Source organism: Colobus angolensis, unplaced genomic scaffold, assembly GCF_000951035.1.
Source record: "Colobus angolensis palliatus isolate OR3802 unplaced genomic scaffold, Cang.pa_1.0 Scaffold19, whole genome shotgun sequence".
In the NCBI taxonomy this organism is placed as follows: domain Eukaryota; kingdom Metazoa; phylum Chordata; class Mammalia; order Primates; family Cercopithecidae; genus Colobus; species Colobus angolensis.
Window position 1 is genome coordinate 13,319,607 of NW_012115043.1, and position 20,475 is coordinate 13,340,081.

The following is a 20,475-nucleotide window of genomic DNA, read 5'->3' on the forward strand; positions in this document are numbered from 1 at the left end:
AAAAAAAAAAAAGAGATTTATGTAGACTGGTAGAATGCAATAAGAACCCCACAAGAAAAGCATGGGGTTGGGGAGAAGAAGGTGGGGATTTTAAGCAGAGTGATTAGAGGGAATTGCATTGGGAAGTTAAACTTTGAGCAAAGGTTTGAAGGAAGTGAGGGAGTTGCCCTTGTGGACATCTTTGGGAGGAGAGCTATGGGCAGTCCGTGCGAAGGTCCTGAGGTAGGAGTATGCCTGGCGTGCTCCAGGAATAGTAAGGAGGCCAATGAATAGGGAGACATGGTAAGGACTTTGACTTTTATACAGTCCACACACATGGCGGGGGCGACTCTGAGCAGAAGGGTGATATGATTTGTATTATAGTTTTAAAAGATCACTCTGGTTTGAGCCAGGGTGCAGTGGGGAGATCTGCTAGGAAGCTATTACAGTGACACAGTGAGAGGTGATGGTGGCTTGGCCCAGCATGGTAACAGGGCAACTGGGGAGTGGTGGATGGGTGCTGGATATATTTTGAAGGTAGAGCCCACAGGATTTTCTGACTGCTGAGATACAAGATGTGGGAGACAGAGAGGAGTTGAGGATGACTTCCAGGTTTTCAGCTTGAACAAGTAGATGAATGGGGTTGCTGTCAGCTAAGAAGGGAAAGCTATGAGTGAAGCAGGTCTGGTAGGGGAAGATTAGAGATTCAGCCTTGGCCATGTGGGGCTTTGAGATGGCTCTTAGATATCCAAGTGGAAATGTTAAGTGGGCAAAATTAGATAGCATGGTAATTGTTGCCTGGACTTGCCTCATTCAAAGGGTCTTCTGAAGCCGCCAGCAGACTTGGATGATCTTGACGCAGTCTAAAGCTGTGTTCTGTCCTGTGACTGTACCTTCCTCCCAAGCCCTGCAGCTTGCGGACCATGCCGTCAGATAAACAATTTCTTTTTCTTTTCTTTCTTTCTTTCTTTTTTTTTTTTTTTGAGACGGAATCTTGCTCTGTCACCCAGGCTGGAGTGCAGTGGCGCAATCTCGGCTGACTGCAACCTCCGCCTCCCAGGTTCAAGCGATTCTAGTGCCTTAGCCTTTAGAGTAGATGGAACTGCTGATATGTACCACCACACCTGGCTAATTTTTGTTTTTTTAGTAGAGACGGGGTTTTACCATGTTGCTCAGGCTGGCCTCTAGCTCCTGACCTTGTGATCTACCCGCCTCGACCTCCTAAAGTGCTGGGATTACAGGTGTGAGCCACCACGCCCATCAGATATACAATGTCTGAGCAAGGACTTCTGCCCTGGGTACTTGGCTGGCTCCTGCACAGTTAAGCAGAATCTGAAAGTTCCACTTCTTTTCCTATAAAGCTGGCACGTAAAACCAACTGGCTACCCATCTCGGGCTCCTCTCCCCTGTGCCCACCCTCATCTCCTCTCCTCTGGGTACTGACAGTAACCACTCCCACTCCCCATTTTATTCTGGACACAAACTCTTCAAAAGACACCATTGAATCCAAGTGCCTCTGAAATACCAACCCTGTGCCCCCACCTGCCCCCCAAATTTCTGCAGAGTATACTTTCCTACCACTTTCTACATGGTAAGAACACTTTCTACATGGGAAGAAGCCTTCAACATTGTTTCTAGCTCTTGTAGTTCCTTTACTTGCACCACCCAACATTCCTCTAACATCATCTCATGCCAACTCAAATTCTATGAGGCTCTCCTGGAAAATGACAAGGAGGAGTGGGTACCTGTCTCCTTTCGGGGTGGTGTCTGCTTTCACCTCTACCTAAGCTCTTCCAGCCTGCCCCATCACCAGATCCAAACTTCCAGTGGTGGTTTTAGTGCACAAGCTCTGTTGTGTTTTCTTGAAGCTGACCATGGAGGCTACTGGGAGGGAAGAGGGGAGGACTTCACAGAGTATGAGGTTTCCTGAGCTGGGGGCCTATCTACTTGCTGTGTATAATATTATATCACCTTAGTGAGTTCAAGCTCCTCACCTATAAAATGGGGACAACATGTGTCTGTGATAATATTTTGAGACATCAACTTATTTTTCTCCCAAACTGTCTGCCTTCCACTTAAGAGGGGCAAAGTGGAGAGAAGGCTACAAATCTTTTTCCTTCCAAAAATATAGGAACTTAGGGCAAGTGAATTTTATTTATTTTATTTTATTTTTGGAGACAGGGTCTTCCTGTGTTGCCCAGGCTGATCATAAACTCCTGGGCTCAAGTGATCCTCCTGCCTTGACCTCCCGAAGTGTGGACAGGTGAATTCTAGCAAACAAAGAAAAGCAAAAGGCTAAAATATCTTGAAAGTATATGAAGGAAGAAGGAACCCCTCACCTTCCTATCACTAGAAAGACAGTCTTTTGGGCTTTGCAGGTGGTGTGGAAGGGGAAGGTTTGTCTATGGGTCTGAGAGCAGAGGGGACAGTCCCTTGCTTCCCAGAAATCCTACTGGAAGAGAGGAACCTAGAGAGGAAATGGCTGTGTTGGCAGATGCGCAAAAGATACACCTGGCTTGATGTGGGGCGGAGAGCAGTGAGTGTCTGGGGCCAGCAGGTCATGTTGATGGGAGGATGGGCCCCTCAGTGGCCACCAATGTGGACCGATGATGGAGGACTAGGTCACACTTCCCTCACCCCATGCCTGGCTGTTGTGTTGGTCCAGAACTATGGCATAACTACTGGGGCTGGGGGTGGGGTGGGAAGAAGAAATCCAGAAGGCCTGAAAATAGGGGTTGGGAGTGAGGAATTTAGATGGGTTACAGAGAATAGAGAAATTTATTGCACATCAGAATCTGTGGACTGAAATTAATACCTCTACAAACAGAAGTATGCTATGAATATTAGAGATTTGTGTGTAAGATATCCAGCCAAGTGCCTGGTTCATAGCAGAGGATCAATAAATTATAATGACCTATTTTGTGAGCAATATACTTAGCAGTCAAGAGTCTATGATTTGAGGCTGGGTGCAGTGGGCAGTGGCTCACACCTGAAATCCCAATGCTTTGGGAGGCTGAGGCAGGAGGATCACTTGAGGCCAGGAGTTTGAGACTAGCCTGGCTAACATAGCAAGACCCCATCTACATAAACATAAAAACCAAAAAATTAGCCTTGTGTGGTGGCACACACCTGTAGTCCTAGGTACTTGGGAGGCTGAGGCAGGGAGATTGCTTGAACCCAGGAAGGAGGTGGAGGCTGCAGTGAGCTGTGATCACACCACTGCATTTCAGCCTGGGTGATAGAGTGAGAGTCTATCTCTAAAAGAAAATAAAAAAGAGTCCAGCCTTGGGAATCCGACAGATACAGGCTCAAACTCCTGGTCTATCTCTTGTACTTACTAGCTGAGGAACTTGGATAAGACATTGTGACTGAGCTTTAGTTGTCTTCATCTGTATAATGGGACTAATAATGCCTCCCTAGTCTGAATAGGTGAGGCAATGCATGTGAAGCCCTCAGCAATCCTAGGCCACAGGAAATAATTAATGGTAGCTGATACTATTATTTTTTTAATGTTTAAATTCACTGAGGGGATCATGAGGGTGTCCAGGAGGTGGATAACAACAAGACCACAGTGATATAATTGTAGCAAAAAATGTAGGGGGCAGGAAAACACAAAGGTCTGAATCAGTGGCTCCAAAATCCAATTGAGCATCAGAATAAGAGTCAGCTGGGGAGCTCAGACAAAGGACAACTTATGGGCCCATCCCAGGAATACTGAGTAATGGAATCAACACCAGGGTCAAGGCCTGGAGAACCTTCATTTCAAAAAGTTCTCCAGCTAATTCTTGGTCACGCAAAGTCTGAGAACCGTTGCCTCAGAATGGTGCTTGAGAGATCTATTGGGGCACAACAAGAAAATAATATAGACCTTTCAGATTTTTCTTTGTATTTCCTTAGAAGTTCATGTTTGTGCATGTATAATGTTTATAAGTAGTATGTAATATGCACATGGTAGTATGGAGTATACTAGCGCTGTATTATTTATACTCAGATTTAAAAAAATACTTATAAAGATGTGTTGTCAAAAAATGGGTGAAGCCTCTGCCTTAGAGAGACAGAACGGCTCCCACGGCTGCAAGACCTGACTGTCATGTGCTTGACTCCAGCCACGCATCTGAACAGTCAGTAGATCCATTCGTAGCATCTTTGGTCATTTTCACGACCAAGGAAGCCCAGCAGTTTCTTGAGGCCTCTTCATTTCCTACTAGCTGAAGAGGAGGCAAGCCTGAGCCTCTTAGGTTTTGGAGCCTCCAATGGAGCGATCAGCATGGTGCATGTTAGTAGAGCCCTGTGGCTTCTTCCTTTGCAATTTTTTTTTTTTTTTTTTTTTCTGAGATGGAGTCTCACTGTGTCACCCAGGCTGGAATGCAATGGCATGATTCCGGCTCACTGCAACCTCTGCTTCTCGGGTTCAAGCGATTCTCATGCCTCAGCCTCCCTAGTAGCTGGGATTAGAGGCGTGTGCCGCCACACTCGGCTATTTTTTTTGTATTTTTAGTAGAGTTGGGGTTTCACCATGTTGGCCAGGCTGGTCTAGAACTCCTGACCTCAAGTGATCTGCCTGCCTCGGCCTCCCAAAGTGCTGGGATTACAGGCATGAGCCACCATGCCAGGCCTCTTCCCTTTGCAATTCTTTAAATACTTTCTATTTTGGGTGACACTGCACTCTGGTCTGCAATCCTCGATCTAAAGTAATAATGGTTTTATAATTAGATTTTTAAACATTGCCCAGTTCTTGCTCTCTTTTAATTTGCAGAACTTCTTGAATAAATAAAGATTTCAAGAGACTGGCATTTGATGACCTGAGAACGACCTTTTTCTTTAGTGTCATGGTGATAAGAAAGTTAATTAGGAGAGAAGAAACAGACATTTTACAAGGATAAAGCAAGCAGATCCCAAGAGGAAGAGGCCAGGGGACCAAGGTGAAGTTCACTGATGACAGAAACAGAATTTTATACCCAGAATCAGGTTTTCTTCTTTTTGTCTTCAGGAACTGGGATACCTTATCTGAGAAAGGCAGGCTTTTGTTGGTGTTCTAATAAAATAATTCTTGAAACAATAAAATTTGACACTATTATTTCCCTAATTTTGCAGTTGAGATTTAAGAGGTTAGGAACACGTACCAAAGTGCATCTCACCAGTAAAAGGCAGAGAGAGGAGAAGTCAGGGGATCTTAACAACCACAAATCCTTAATCCCTGTATATCTGGCTTTCTCTGGGACTGAATCAGGCTTCTCTGCACATCAGCCTAGTCCACCTCCAAGATGAAATGAATTTCCTTGGATCATGTTATAGGAAAATGACTCTATCCTCTTTTACTCCTGCTTGGGGCCAGGCTGCCATGAGGAGAATGATCAAGTTTTTATTGCGTCACTAACTGATCTGTGTGGACATTCTTGCACCATGTGGGAATATGGCAAAACAAGTAGGTAAACCTTGTTAATTTGAGTTGCCCTGGAACATGTCCTCATTTGGAAAGTGGTTGGACTGGAGTTTAGCCTTTTCCTTATCTGCGTTAGAAAAAAAAAAGACCTAATAAACAAACGAAGGGTGAAAACAAGATTGCAGAGGACATTTTAGACTATTTGGAAGGATTAGGTGTTTCAAGCATTTCAAATAGGTGTTTATTCATCCAAGATTTTCACGCCTGGTGACCAGGGGTGTCTTTGCATCAGCTCTGCCTCCAACTAGTTGTGTGACCTTGGGCAAATTCTGTAACCTGTCTCTGCCTGTCAAATGGGATTATGAAGGTTAAATAAGTATCACATGAAAATACTTATAAAAACTCTCTGCATAGTCAAGCCTCATTTGATTTTCTTAACAAATGAGGTAGGAATTATTTCCCCCATTTTACAGGTGAGAAAACTGAGGCTCAGAGATTCCTCATGCAAGGTCACATACCTGATCAATATAGATTGGATAGAAGGATGCTAGGTCCCTGGAAGACCTAATATTCTGATTCCCTAAGTCTCAAGTTATGCAGCTAGGGAGCAAAGAGTCGAGATCTCCTTTCTTCTTGTTTTTATGTTTCCTGGTCTGTGTTGGCCCAGGGACACTCCTTATCAGGATTTCAGCTGCCAGATTGTAGAACAATTGGGAAAATCATCATAACAACAACACGCCCCTAGAACCAGAGCAGTCTTTTTTATGACTAGATACTGTGGAACCAATAATGCATTTTATGATCTTAGAAATTCCAGTAGAATGGAAAACCTATTTTCTCTCTTTGTATTATGCTTTGAAGCAAAAGGACATAAAGATTTAAGTTGGCTTTGAACACCAGGTAGATAGTGAATATTGTTGGCTCCGTAAAGTTTGCCCAGGGTTTTCGCCTTTGTAGGGAAGATGGGGAGTATAGACTAGGATTCATGACGTGTCTAGTCTGTGCCTGCTTCCTCCAGCTGCTGGGATGCTGGTCATGCTTGTTGAGCGGTGACCATGCTGGCTCCCGAGGGAGACTCCCCCCAAGCCATGAACTGAACTAGCTGCTTGCAACACGCAAGGGCACAGTGTGGGGAAGGGGGCACCAGCACACTGGCTCTCTCTGGGTCCTAGTGCTTCCAACCATGGGGTGTCGAGGGGCACAGTCCTCACCCTGGGTATCAGGCAGGGCTGGGCACTGGTCAGATTGCAATGGCCCAAGCCTCCCTGCATTAGGATGCCACATCCTCATCTCACAAAGGTTTGCTGAGTTTAGCACACGGAATCCACGGCTGCAGGAAACCAGGAACTAATTCCACTCTCTTCATTCCCATTGATGTGTTTCGGGTTCTGAAGAGCTGCCAATGAGTCATCATTTTTCTGAAGATGGTAGCTTGCTGACATGGTTCTTCACTGATTCCTAGGCAGGCCTGAAAGTCAGGAGTTAACAATTCAGGAGCCAGCTTCCAAAGTGCCTGCACAGTGCCAGAATCACCATGTGATCTCATTCACACTTCAGGAAGAATCCTATGATGTAGGCATGATTTTTCCCTTTGAATAGAGGGGAAGCTGAGGCTCAGGGAGGCTACTGAATTGCCCACATCCGTACTGTAGTAAGTGGTGGAATGGGACTTGAATTATGTTTGACTTCAAAGTCCATACAACAAAAAGCAGTTTTGCCAAGTACAGTAGGGATTGGCTGTGAGATCTTTGTGTATCAGTTGCTTAAAAAGAAGGAATTGTGTCATGCTCTTGCTCTGCGTATAAAGACATATATCATGTGTATTTCATTTATGTATGAAAGGGAGTTTATTAAGGAGTATTGACTCATACGATCACAAGGTGAAGTCCCATGATTTGTTGTCTACAAGTTGAGGAGCAAGGGAGCCAGTGGTGGATCAGCCCGAGTTCCCTAACCTCAAAAGTAGGGAAGCCGACAGTGAAACCTTCAGTCTGTGGACAAAGGCCAGGAGCTCCTGGCAAGCCACTGGTGTAAGTCCAAGAGTCCAAAGGCTGAAGAACTTGGAGTTTGATGTTTGAGGGCAGGAAGCATCCAGCATGGGAGAATGATGCAGACCGGAAGACTCAGCAAGTCAAGTCCTTCATGTCTTCTGCCTGCTTTATTCTAGCCAAACTGGCAGCTTAGATTATTAGATGTTGCCCACCCAGATTGAGGGTGGGTCTGCCTCTCCCACTCCACTGACTCAAATGTTACTAATACCTCCTTTGGCACCACCATCACAGACACACTCAAGAAAACTATTTGCATCCTTCAATCCAATCAAGTTGACACTTAATATTAACCATCACATCACATGTTGATTATTATTTTTAAAACAAATGTTCTCAAACCTTTTCTCAGCTATTTAATGGAGATAGCTCTGAGATAAACTACGAGACATAGCAGAAGTTAGAAATAATGGAGACATTATAATCGGACAGAATCATATAATTTATATGGCAATTACTTTTCCTCAATCAACAGTAAAGGAGACCAGCCAGGAAGAGGGGACCGGGGTCTTTGGCCATGATGCTTTGTCCTGGACAGAGCAGAGTGTTTGAAAGGAAGTTCTCAGGACAAGGTTGTGCTGCCCAAGACCCAACTGAGACCACCATCAGTTATCCAATTACTCCTGAAGCCATTCATTAGAGTTAGATCATGCCTGGGGTCCTTCAGAAAGTAACAAGCAAGATTCTTTTGATATGCTTTCATAATTCCATGAAGAGATAATTCTTTAAAAACGAAGGTAAAATCATGACTCTCAAATATAAAAATGAATACATGGTAAATATTTTACTTAACTAATTAATGAGGAAACTGATAAGGGTGTTGTAACCAGTTCAAAGGAGAAGCCAAAACACACACACAAATTTATATGAGTAAAGAAATGTTGCAATGAATGTACAAATGGCAAATGGATACAAAAGTAGCTTTTTCTGCAGTGTGGGAGTGAAGCTGGTGGAACTTCTACAGGATAGGACAGAATTTGCATTTTGCATTGCTATTGTCTACAATTTACAGAGTTGCAAAATACTTCAAGGGCAATGAAAGCTAGAATCAGATAACTCAGGGAGGCTGTGCTGTGTGTAGACAATGCATCCTTTTCCATGGAAATACAAAATTTCCCCTTTATTTAGTATTGTTACAAAATGATGAAGTATTTAGTGACAGAATTCTGATGATAACAGGATAAAGTTCTTTCTGGAGGAAAAAGCTGTCTTTTGCTGCATTTTTACCTCCTGAGTGAAGACTCTGATCACTGAGAACTGGATTTCCAAGCTTGGTTTCTCCATTTTTAGTTCCAGTAAGCAGGCAGATTATTTAATAGCTGGCACCTCAGTTTCCTCATTTTAAAATAGGAGTAGTAAAATTATTTGCCTCACAGGGCTTGCAGGGAGATTAAATGAGAAAAACATGAATTGTGCATACCATAGAGCGCAAAAAATACGTATCAGCTATGAGTGTTTTTATTTATTACTGCAGCTTTTCGGCATGCTTTTTATTTCTCCCGTCCCTCACCTGCTCCTTCCCTTTCTTGTTTCCTGCCCATTTAACTGAAATAGTAAAGAATAGGAGACTTATTTGCAATGTTTTAAAGTATAGATAGAGTCTGTACTTCCTGTTCTTGATTTTAAAACTAACTGCCTAAGTTGTTATGTGTTCCTTTCTATTTAAAAAAGAAAGCAAGCTGGGTGTGGTGGCTCAGGAGTTTGAGACCTGCCTGGGCAGCATAGTGAGACCCTGTTTCTATAAAAACTTAGGAAAAAAAAAAAAAAAAACCAGTGTGGCAGTGCGTAGGTGTAGTCCCAGTTACTTGGGGGCTGAGGTGGGAGGATGGCTTGAGTCCAGAAGGTCAAGAGTGCAGTAAGCCATGATCATGCCACTGCACTCTAGCTTTATAGAATAAGATCCTATCTCTATCTAAAAACAAAACAAAACTAAAGAAAAGAAAAATAAAAAGCACCTTTACCCCCAATATTTGCTTTCTTGTTTTTGAGTAATTCGTATCACCTATCTTAGCCCAGCTAACCCTGAATTTAAACACATGATTCATTTTCTCAGGTTATATAATTAATCGCCAGAGAAAACGGTTGAGAGAGTGGAAAGGCCCTCTTTGGGGTCTTCTCAGCCCAGCTGGGGTAGGAGGCCAACGCCAGGAGGTAACACACTGGAGCCACATTGTCCAGAGCTCCTCAGTGAGCCTCTCCCCCATCTGCATTCTCAGACCCCAGGGGCCATGTCTACTGGCCAAAGAGTATGTGAGCAGCATGAGCCTAGCACCAGAGAAAACTCCACTCAGCCCTGCCCAGAGGAGTTGGTACAAACGTGCCTTTGCAAAGTTTGTGTTTCACTTTTGGGTCTGATGGAGGGGGAGTGCCTCAACCTCAGAGGGGAATGCCTGGACATCTAGGGTCAGGGTGCCTGATGGATTGACCCCATCAGCTCCACTTGCAATTCTGGCACCCCAAGAAACTTCCAGATGATTTGGGTGAAGTTCCCAGGATCTCCCCCTTTGCTCAGCAGCCTGAATTCTTCGAGGAAAAAGAAAGCATTTGAGCAAGGGTTGGGGAAGAAACTTCACCTCTGGGCCAAGTTCAGGGTTAGGAGGACAGAGCTATAGTGCTGTGTAGGCTTTCTTTACATGTATGGCAACTGGAGTGACACCTGGAGGTAGCCATCTTCACTCCACAGTTCCATTCCTATCACCAAATCTGTCAGGCTCTGGGGAGGACTCCTAGAGAGCAAAACATGCTTTCCACACATTAGCAAACAGCATGATCCGATCTCAGGGCTCAGCCAGGAGCGGAACACTGGCAGATGCATACAGGGCTCCCTGCCTCAGGGACTATTTCTTTTTGCTACATATCATCTCTAAAGCAAAATTGCTTGTTTTAGCTCTTGATGAAAATGAACTTCCCTTGTCCATTTTCCACAGGCAATGCATGCACAGGAAGGAAATGGCAGGTTGTTCATATGTAGCAAGATTCACACTTGGCCAAACCTAGAGTCACAGAGATGGACATGGAAATGAGGGCAGAAGATCTGGGTTGGAGTCCAGCACTGCTTTAGGTAAGTCATAACCCTTATACGACGGGGATTATGAAACCTGGGATGCCTACCTCACAAGGTCATAAGGATAAGAGATGACGCTGGGTGCAGTGGCTCATGCCTGTAGTCCCAGCACTCTGGGAGGCTGATACAGGTAGATCACTTGAGGTCAGAAGTTCGAGACCTGCCTGGCCAACATGGTGAAACCCTGTCTCTACTAAAAATACAAAAATAAGCTGGGTGTGGTGATGTAGGCCTGTAATCCCAGCTACTTGGGAGGCTGAGGCAGGAGAATCACTTGAACCAGGGAGGTGGAGGTTGCAGTGAGTCGAGATTGGGCCACTGCACCCCAGCCCTGGGAACAGAGAGAGACCCTGTCTCAAAAAAAAAAAAAGTAGTAGAAGAAGAAGAGATGGTAGATGCTCAAACATCCTTAAGCAATGAAAAGACCCAGGTGAAGCAGAAGCCCCAGGCTGGGATGAGTGGATGGGTACATTGGTGGAGCAATGAGATCTTGAGACTTGGGGACCCAGGAAGTTCTACTTTCTGGCATCAGACCAGAGTACACCTTCTTGTCCCAGATTCCCAGGGTGACCACCAACAGAGGGGCAGCTCTGGCTCCTGGCAGGGCAGGGCTCTCTGAAGTACCACCTTCAGTGGGCTGTCTCACAGTAATTCCTTCAGGCTTTGGAGATGATGGTCAGGCCAGCTGGGCTCTGGTGGCCTGCAAGTGACCTGAGGGCTACTGCTATTAGGCAATTCCTGGGGACCTCATTGGTAAGCCCTGGAGGATCAAGCCTGGATGTTTTGTTATTGCATTGGGGTTAATATTATGACCAAGTTCACCTTAGGTATCTCTCTGATTGTCTTTGCTGGTCTCTCTTTCCTTCATTGCCCTGTCTGATTGAGGTCAGAGTCCTTGAATGACCCTCAAGGTACCCCTACCCCACTCCCAGGAAACCTCTGCTCTGGCCTGCTTTCTCCCTGGAGCCTATGCCGAGAGAGCCTGTGGCTCCTCTCACTTGCATAAGTAGGTGAGATCCTCCAAACACCGCCTGTGGGTGGAAAAGAGAAGGTGTCAAGAGACTGAGCCCTGGGTGTTCCAACATTTAGAAGTCAAGGAGATGAGGAGGAACCTTTCTGCTTTAGCCAAATTACTTCTTCAGAATTGATTTTTGGCCGGGCGCGGTGGCTTACGCCTGTAATCCCAGCACTTTGGGACGCTGAGGTGGGCGGATCACCTGATGTTGGGAGTTCAACACCAGCCTGACCAACATGGAGAAACCCTATCTCTACTAAAAATACAAAAAAATTAGCCAGGTGTGGTGGCGGGCGCCTGTAATCCCAGCTACTCGGAAGGCTGAGGCAGGAGAATGGCTTGAACCTGGGAGGCGGAAGTTGCAGTGAGGCAGAGATCACGCCATTGCACTCCAGCTTGGGCAGCAAGAGCGTGAAACTCCATCTCAAAAAAAGAAAAAAAAAAGAAAAAAAAGAATCAGTTCTTAGTGGTAACCTTTCTGGTAAAAGGACATGAGCAATATGGTTATAAATGAATGTATGGATAAATTTCCAGGCAGCTCCACCGTCAATGGATATCAGCATTTGACATTTTTTTCTTGTTGTTCCATTAGAATATGTAAACCGGCATCTCCAGACTGCTTCCCTTTATATTTCTTTGATTTCTGGCAAGAATTAACATTTCCCCACGATGTTTATCTACTAATTGCAAGTTCCTTGTGGGAATTGTCCTGTCTTTGACCCATTTATCTTTTGGAATCTTGACATTTATTTTACAAATTTGAATTAGTTATTTATGATAGATCTTAATTCTTTGTAATGTTTGATAGAAATATTTTCCTTCTTAAAAATCTTTAGTAATGCTAATTTTTATAGTGCAATCATTTCAATTGCTTCAAAGCTGAGAAAGTTAAAATTCCCCCAGAGAGCTGATAAACTCTCTTTCCAATTGTCTGCAAGTTCTATCATAATTAGATTTTATATTTAAATCTTTAATCAACCAGAGCTTATTTTGTTGCATATTTTATTTTAATAACTTTTCTATTAAAAAATCAATAAATGTTTATTATTGTAAAATAGGAAAATAAAGAAGAACAAAAAGAAAAACATAAATAGATGTGTGATTTCACATTTAGAGATAAGCACTGTTGACATTTTGATGTGGATATCCCCAAGTCATTTTTTTATGTATATATTTATTTACAAAAATACAACTGTAAACACACTGTACAAACTGTTTAAATACCTGTGTATTAACAACACATTAATGGCGTATTTCAGGGGCATTAAATATTCTTTTAAAACATTATTTTAAATAGTTACAGAGTACTGTTACACTCTATAGATGTACCATAATTGGCTTAATTCCCTATTGTTTTTTCATTAACTTTAGTTAAGATATCACTATTATGAACAATGCCACTATAAACATATGCATAAATCTTGGTCCACATGTATGATTATTTTCTTTGTATAGATTACTTTTTTAGTAACTTAAAAAAATTTTAGATTCTGAGGGTACATGTGCAGGTTTGTCACATGGGTATATTGTGTGATGCTGAGGTTTGAGCTTCTAATGGTTCCATTGCCCAAGTAGTGAATATTGTACCCAATAGGTTTTTTTCAGCCTTTGTCCCCCTCTCTTTCTCATCCTTTTTGGAATGCCACAGTCTATTATTTCCATCTTTATGTCCACGTGTACTCAATGTTTAGCTCCCACTTGTAAGTGAGAACATGCAGTGTTTATCTGTTGTGTTAATTTGCTTAGGATAATGACCTTCAGCTGTAGCCATGTTGCTGCAAAGGATGTGATTTTGTTCTTTTTCATGGCTGCATAGTACTCCTTAAAAAATAATACTACACATCATATATGTACCACATTTTCCTTTGTATAAATTTCTTAAAGTAGAATTGCTAAGGCAAAGGTTTTTTATCTAGGTATCTATATCTATCTATATATTTTGCCTTTACATATATACTGCTACTTTAAGTAAATTTCTATCATTTTAAGTACTCATTAACAGTGAGTGTACTCCTCTTCTGTCCTATCCTCTGACCTTGTTAACATTAGCTATTAATATTTTTGTAATTTTATGCTAAATTGATAAGCTAAAATGGTATGTGCATTTTTTAAATGTTTCTTTAAAACCAGTGGGTTGAAGTTGAATTTATCACCACTTCCATTTTTATTGCCTTTTTCTTTCTTTATGATTTATCTGTTCATGATATTTATATATTTTATGTACTTTACAGGTTTGTGTGTTTTTTATATATTTTCAAAATTGGGGTTCTCACTTAAGAAATTATAATGAGTTTAAACACACACATGTACAATGCATAGTTTCGAATACCACCTACTTCCCAGCTCCATCACACCCTAGCATTTTGCCATATTTGCTTCCTATTTTTGCTAAAAAGTAGAGTGCTGTACCAGTATAACTGTGTGTCTCTTCTCAAGCCTGATCTTATTTTACTGTCTCAGAGGCAACGTCACCCTGAGTTTGGTGTCTGTCATTCTCATCTCTGTGTGTATGTGTTTGCAGCATATGTATGTAGCTATGAAATATATATGGTAGTTCCTCAGTATCTGTGGGGGATTGGTTCCAGGACCACCCACGGATGCTCAAGTCCCTGCTACAAAATGGTGTAGTGTTTGCACATAACCTATGCACATTCTCTCACATGCTGTAAATCACCTCTAGATTACTTATAATACTTAATACAAAGCCTGTACATCGCTTTGTTTGCCTGGTTTTAACATGGTACTCAGGATGTGGCGAATTCAAGTTTTGCCTTTTGGAACTTTGTGTAATTTCTCCCCCAAATATTTTGCATCCTCGGTTGATTGAATCCATGGATGTGGAATCCCATGGATATAGAGGACTGACTGTATCATTATTTTGCATGTTTTCAAACTTTTATACTCTATACATCTATCTGAAACTTGTTTTGTCATTCAGCAGTGGATTTTTGAGATTTATCTCTGTTGATAAAACAGCTACAAATGGTCCCATTGTATGAATGTATCAGAATTTGTTCGTTGGGTTGGTGGATACTTGTGTTGTTTAGTTTTTTCATTTTACTGTTATAATATTGCAGTAGACATTGCATCATCCATAAGTGAAAGCTTCTAGAATTTACTCCTAGAAGTGAAATTGCTGGATTGTAAGATATACATCCCATCAGAGTTAGTAAGATGTTGACAATTTATTCTTCAAAATGGTTACTCCTGTGAACATATCATTGGCAAAATGTGAGTGTTCCTTTAATTTTTCTACCTCATCACCAACACTTGATAGTGTCAGATTATTTAATTTTCACCAGTTTGATGGATGTAAAATGGTATCTCATTGTTTTAATTTTAAACTTTCTGATTACTGGTGAGGTCGAACATTTTCTTATGTGCGTGATTGTTCGTTCAAATTTCTGTTGCTGAGAATAGCTTATTCATATATTTTGCCTGTATTTCTATTAGTTCATTGCAAATGTCCTCCCAGTTTGTGTTTTGTCTTTCATATCGCCTGTAATGTCGTGTTTCACAGAGTTTACATTTTTGTTTAATGAGATTTATATAGTCTTTCCCTTCAGGAATATCCTTAATGTCTTCATTTCTTCAATTTTCCTTTTTTTTTTTTTGAGACGGAGTCTCGCTCTGTTGCCCATGCTGATGTGCAATGGTGTGATCTCTGCTCACTGCAACCTCTGCCTCCTGGGTTCAAGTGATTCTCTTGCCACAGCCTCCTGAGCAGCTGGGATTACAGGCACACACCATCACACCCAACTCTTTTATATATATATTTTTTTCAGTAGAGACGTGGTTTCACCATGTTGGTCAGGCTGATCTCGAGCTCCTGACCTCGTGATCTGCCTGCCTCGACCTCCCAAAGTGCTGGGATTATAGGCGTGAGCTACTGAGTCCAGCCCAAATAGTAATTCTTTTACAAAAGACACTCTGTGATTTGTTATAATCTTCTGGTATCAGTAGAATTTACCTTAATTAATGACTACATGCTATTGTTTTAATTTATAGTTGCATTTTATAAGCTCAGTTAAAAATGATTTTTCTGCCTATGCTCCTTGAGGAACCCATGGATCGATAAAATTTGCTGATCAATAAAATTTAGCAAATAGACAGTATGCACAAGCCATTCCTGCCTTTCAGGTAGATGTTGCTAATTGCCTGCATTATTTTCTTCATTTGTGTATTCATATATTCACTTACTCAACAGCTGTTGTGGGAAAATCTGCTAATATCCTTGAGCCTGGTTCTAATCATTTCGAGTCAGTTTTATTGGAATTGGCACTTGTGCACATTTGCCATCCTAAGACTGTGTGTTTATGTGTGTGTGTGCATGTGTGGTATTTCTTACAGGTTTGTGAATGGGGAGAATACTCATCTCTTAGAATGAATTGGGTATCAGATCTTGTTTTTCTGTGATTTGGAACTGATTACATAATACAGAAAAATCTGTTTGAGTATGTAGTAATATTGTTCAGTAAATTTGTTGAGGTCATAATATTTCTTGTGATAGATGAGATTTTTTAAAATAACAACTTTTCAGTTTCCTTTGCCTTCATCATTATTTTCATGTTACCTACATCTTCTCTTGCCAGTTTCTATTTTGTGTTGTCCATTTGGCTAAGCATTTCAAGTTGATTGTCATAAATTGTGCATTGCAATCATTTATATTTTAAAATCCTTTATATCAGTTGTTAAATCATTGGCTTTGGTTTTAATTTTGTTAATTTATACCTTTTCTTTTGTTTATTATATTTCCAAGGGGTTTATCTATCTTATAATCTTCTCACAGAATGAGCATCTATTTATTATTTCCACCGATTTCCTCTTTTCTAGTTTATTTCTGTCCTTATTCTTTATTATTATCTCTCTGTTTTCCTTCATAATGACTGTCTTCATAAGATTTCAAGTCAAATGCTTATTTCATATTTCTAAAATAAAAGCACATAGATTTATGCCTTAACTTCTGGGCCCTCCCTTTTGATATGGGGTGTTTTCAATTTTATAAACATCTCAAAAGTTATTATCATGTTCTTAATTTTCTACTTCAGTGATCCTTAACGTTTTTGGCACCAGGGACCAGTTTTGCGGGAGACAATTTTTCCATGAATGGGGGTAGATGGGCGATGGTTTCAGAATGATTTGAGCATATTGCATTTATTGCACACTTTATTTCCATTATTATTACATTGTTAATATATAATGAAATAATTATATAACCATAATCTACTCACCATAATGTGGAATCAGTGGGAGACCTGAGATTGTTTGCCTGAAACTAGATGGTCCTATTTGGGGGTGATGGGAGACGGTGACACATCATCAGGCATTAGATTCTCATAAGGACCATGCAATCTAGATTCCTCGCATACACAGTTCACAATAGGATTTGCGGTGCTATGAGAATCTAATGCCACCGCTGATTCGACAGGAGGCGGAGTTGAGGCGGGAATGTGACTGATAGGGAGCAACTGTAAATACAGATATAGCTCCGCTGCTCACCTCCTGCTGTGTGGCTGGGTTCCTAACAGGCCACAGGCTGGTACTGGGGGTTGGAGACCCCTGTTCTACTTGAACTTGTAGTTTAGGAAAGTTTCTGTGGTTGTTAGACATTGATACCTGTTAATTTGTTGCTGCTGTAAATTTTTATTAGTATTTTAATATAATTTTAAACTAATAGAAATGTTAAAAGACTAGTATGAACTCCTATACACCTTTTACCTAGGTGCACTGTTGGTTTGCATTTTTCCCTAGTTATCATTCACTCTGTCTCTATGTATATGTGAATGTTTTTCAGAACAATTTGAGAGTAAGCTGCATACATACATATATACCTAAATACTTCAATATATATTTCCTGACACAAATATTTTCTTTTGTAAAATTAGAAATTTAACAGTAAAATCAGGAAATTTCATATTGATACCATATGATTAATCCCACCATCCACATTCAGATTGTCAGTTATTCCAATATTGTGTTGTTTATATATATATAAAAACATATATATAACGTATATAAATATAAAATATATGTGTGTTTTATATATGTGTGTGCATATACACGTATATATGTATATATGTGGAAAGACAGAAATTGAGGATATTTTAGAATTTATAATGACAGGCAAGCAACTGAGATGGCTGCATGCCTATAGCAACCACTATCTGTAGGCCACCCAAGCATAAATACTTATTTTCTTCTTGTACTCCGTTTTTCAGAAGTTCATGTTTATTTTCATCTTTACTATTTTTTATTATTCATATGCTATATATTCATAGTAGAAAAGATAAAGCAATATAACAAAAATCAGCAGAAATGTAGAGATATGCATAGAGTGCATAGAGATAACCACTGTTAGTATTTGGATGAATATTTTATAGACTTTTGCTTTCAATCAACAAAAATTCTAGACACTTTTTCTAGTTAAATATGAGTACATTAAAAATGGAGTTATATTGTATGGCTGTGGTTTTAACTCCCTTTTAAGTCTTAGTTTATTTGACATACTTCATAGATAATCTTCATAACAACTTTGCAAAGTAGAGCCACATTTTTAGATGAGGAATCCAAGGTTCAGAGAGGTTCAGTAAACTGCCCAGGTCACACTGCAGTAAGGAATGGAGTTTATAATCTAAACCCTGAACTGTTTGCTGCAAAGGCTCTTGGTTAGATTTTTTTTTGTCTGAGGCTCCTTTCATTCATTGCTTTTACTTATTCACATTTAGTTTTATTGCATGTGGTGAGAAAATATGTATATTTTTTCCTCTTGATTCAATTTTTGGGGCCTAATTTGAGAGTTAGTATATATGTACCAATGCCCACATATGGAAAAAATGTATAATCTATGTTGGTATTGAGTTCAATGTATGTGTATTCGTTCTAACTTATCAATTGTATAACATAACCTCTATTGTCTATTTTTGTCACATCTTCAATGTCTTCCAAATTTTTGTCTATTTAAATTTGTCTTTATTTTTTAATATTGTCTATTTTTTTCTTAGCCTTGAAATCAATTAAACCCTCCCATTACAATTGCTTGTTTTTTAATCTATTTCTCTTTGCATTTCTAACTTTAGTAATCTCTGTCTTCACAGTTGATTTTATATTTTTTACCATAATCAGGAGCTTCTTTGTATCCTCTCCCTATGTTTTTGGCTTCAAAATCTCTTTTATGTGCTATCAACTTTACCAACTGTTTTCTTTTTGTTGTATGAGTTTCCTCATAAAACCTTTTTATTTTAGCATTTCTGCATTTTTTTGGTGACAGATTCCTATTTTTAAAGAACATACATATTGTTGGGTCTTATGTTTTAATCTAGCATGAGAATTTGTCTTTTTAGAAATCAATGGCCTAAATGTATAAAGTTCTTTGGGGTGAAGCTAGTGTATTGATATGAGATGGGCTCCCAGCTACTAGCTGTGGGCCTTCTACAAGTTCCTTAAATACCCTGTGAGGAAGCTACTTACAGGCATCTTTATCTGTAAAATCATGTTAATAAGCATACCAATGTGAGAGAGTTGCTTCGAAGACTAAATGAGATCAAGAGCACTCACAAATAGAAGCATATTAAAGCATATTAAACTGATTATTTGTAAAATGCAATTGTCAATATTTGCTACTGTAGATATTACGTCTGGAAATACCATTCAAAGCAAGTTTCTTGGCAATTATAAAGCAAATTGGTTAAACGATGATCTATGCTCAAAATGGGGATAATCAGTTCTATACTTTTCTCCAACCATATTTTAAATTTTTCTTTGAGATAATGGGAATAACTTACAAGAAAAACTGCTGAGAAGCAGTGGTCCAAAGCCCTTTAGAAGCTCTCAGGGTTCAGTTCAAGTTGTCCATCTCCATTTCTGGCTGTACCTGGAGCTTCACAGCTTGACTTAAATTCAGCCATGTCAGGAATCACTCACTGCCTTGCTTTCCATTTAGTTAATTAAGTGCTTAGGTTTACGAATAAGTTATTTGCTTTCATGGCAGGTATGGAAGCTGCAGGCTTTGCTGTGCCTCGGCAATTCTCATCAAGTGTGGAAAAACTGAAACTAAGAAAAACCAAGCAAGCAATGATAGATTTTCTACTTCCTGGATTGTGTGACTTGCTCATCCAATGAAAAGCAATGAGGGTGGCGTAGGGGGGCAACCAGAGATGAGGACTGGTTCTCAGCTTGTGGTTCTCCTCAGCAGTCTTCCAGCCCCTGTACCGCTGGAACCTCTGCATCAGTGAAAGCTGCTAGGAATTCAAAGGGCATTCACATTCACTTCTGCTCCTCAGGATCAGAGGCAGTGAGGAAAGCTAAAAAAAGTCTCAGGTTTAAAATGGAACCCATTTTTAACTTTTCAAATGTTCTTAGTATTTTAGGATCCAGAAAACCTTAAATCAGACAATTCTATATTACCAAACTGAAGAATAGTCTATAATGTCATAATCTGATATGCTCCAGACTGACCTGATTTAGTTTTAGTTGTATGAACTTCAAATCTCTGATGGCTTCTATTTGATCACTCAGAGGAAGCTGTGGGTTCATTTCCCATCTGATGCAATAGAGGCGTCTTTTTTTTTTTTAAAACTTCTCTGAGAATAATCATCATCTGGTGTCTTGTTACACAAATGTTTCCAAGTGCCTCCCTAGAGATTCTGATTCAGTGGGTCTGGGATGGGGCTTCAGATTTGTGGTCTCTTTTTTGTTTGTTTGTTTGTTTGTTTTTTTGAGACAGAGTCTCACTGTGTCATCCAGGCTGGAGTGCGGCGGTGCGATCTTAGCTTACTGCAACCTCTACCTCCCAGGTTCAAGTGGTTTTCCTACCTCAGCCTCCTGTGTAGCTGGGACTACAGGCACACACCACCACACCCAGCTAAGTTTTGTATTTTTAGTAGAGACGGTGTTCTACCATGTTGGCCAGGCTGGCCTCAAACTCCTCACCTCAAGTGATCCACCCGCCAAAGTGCTGAGATTGTAGGCATGAACCACTGTGCCCAGC

At 40.6% G+C, this 20,475-nt stretch overlaps 1 protein-coding gene across 1 annotated transcript in view; it reads right to left on the reverse strand.

Annotated features, from left to right (window-relative positions):
* LIPC (lipase, hepatic) overlaps nt 1-19,516 on the reverse strand; it is a 161,111-nt gene extending 141,595 nt beyond the window's left edge. The window contains exon 1 of the mRNA XM_011940508.1: nt 19,271-19,516. The gene's annotated coding sequence lies outside the window, so the exon portion shown is untranslated. The remainder of the gene's footprint in view (nt 1-19,270) is intronic.
* Nucleotides 19,517-20,475: the final 959 nt, after the last annotated feature.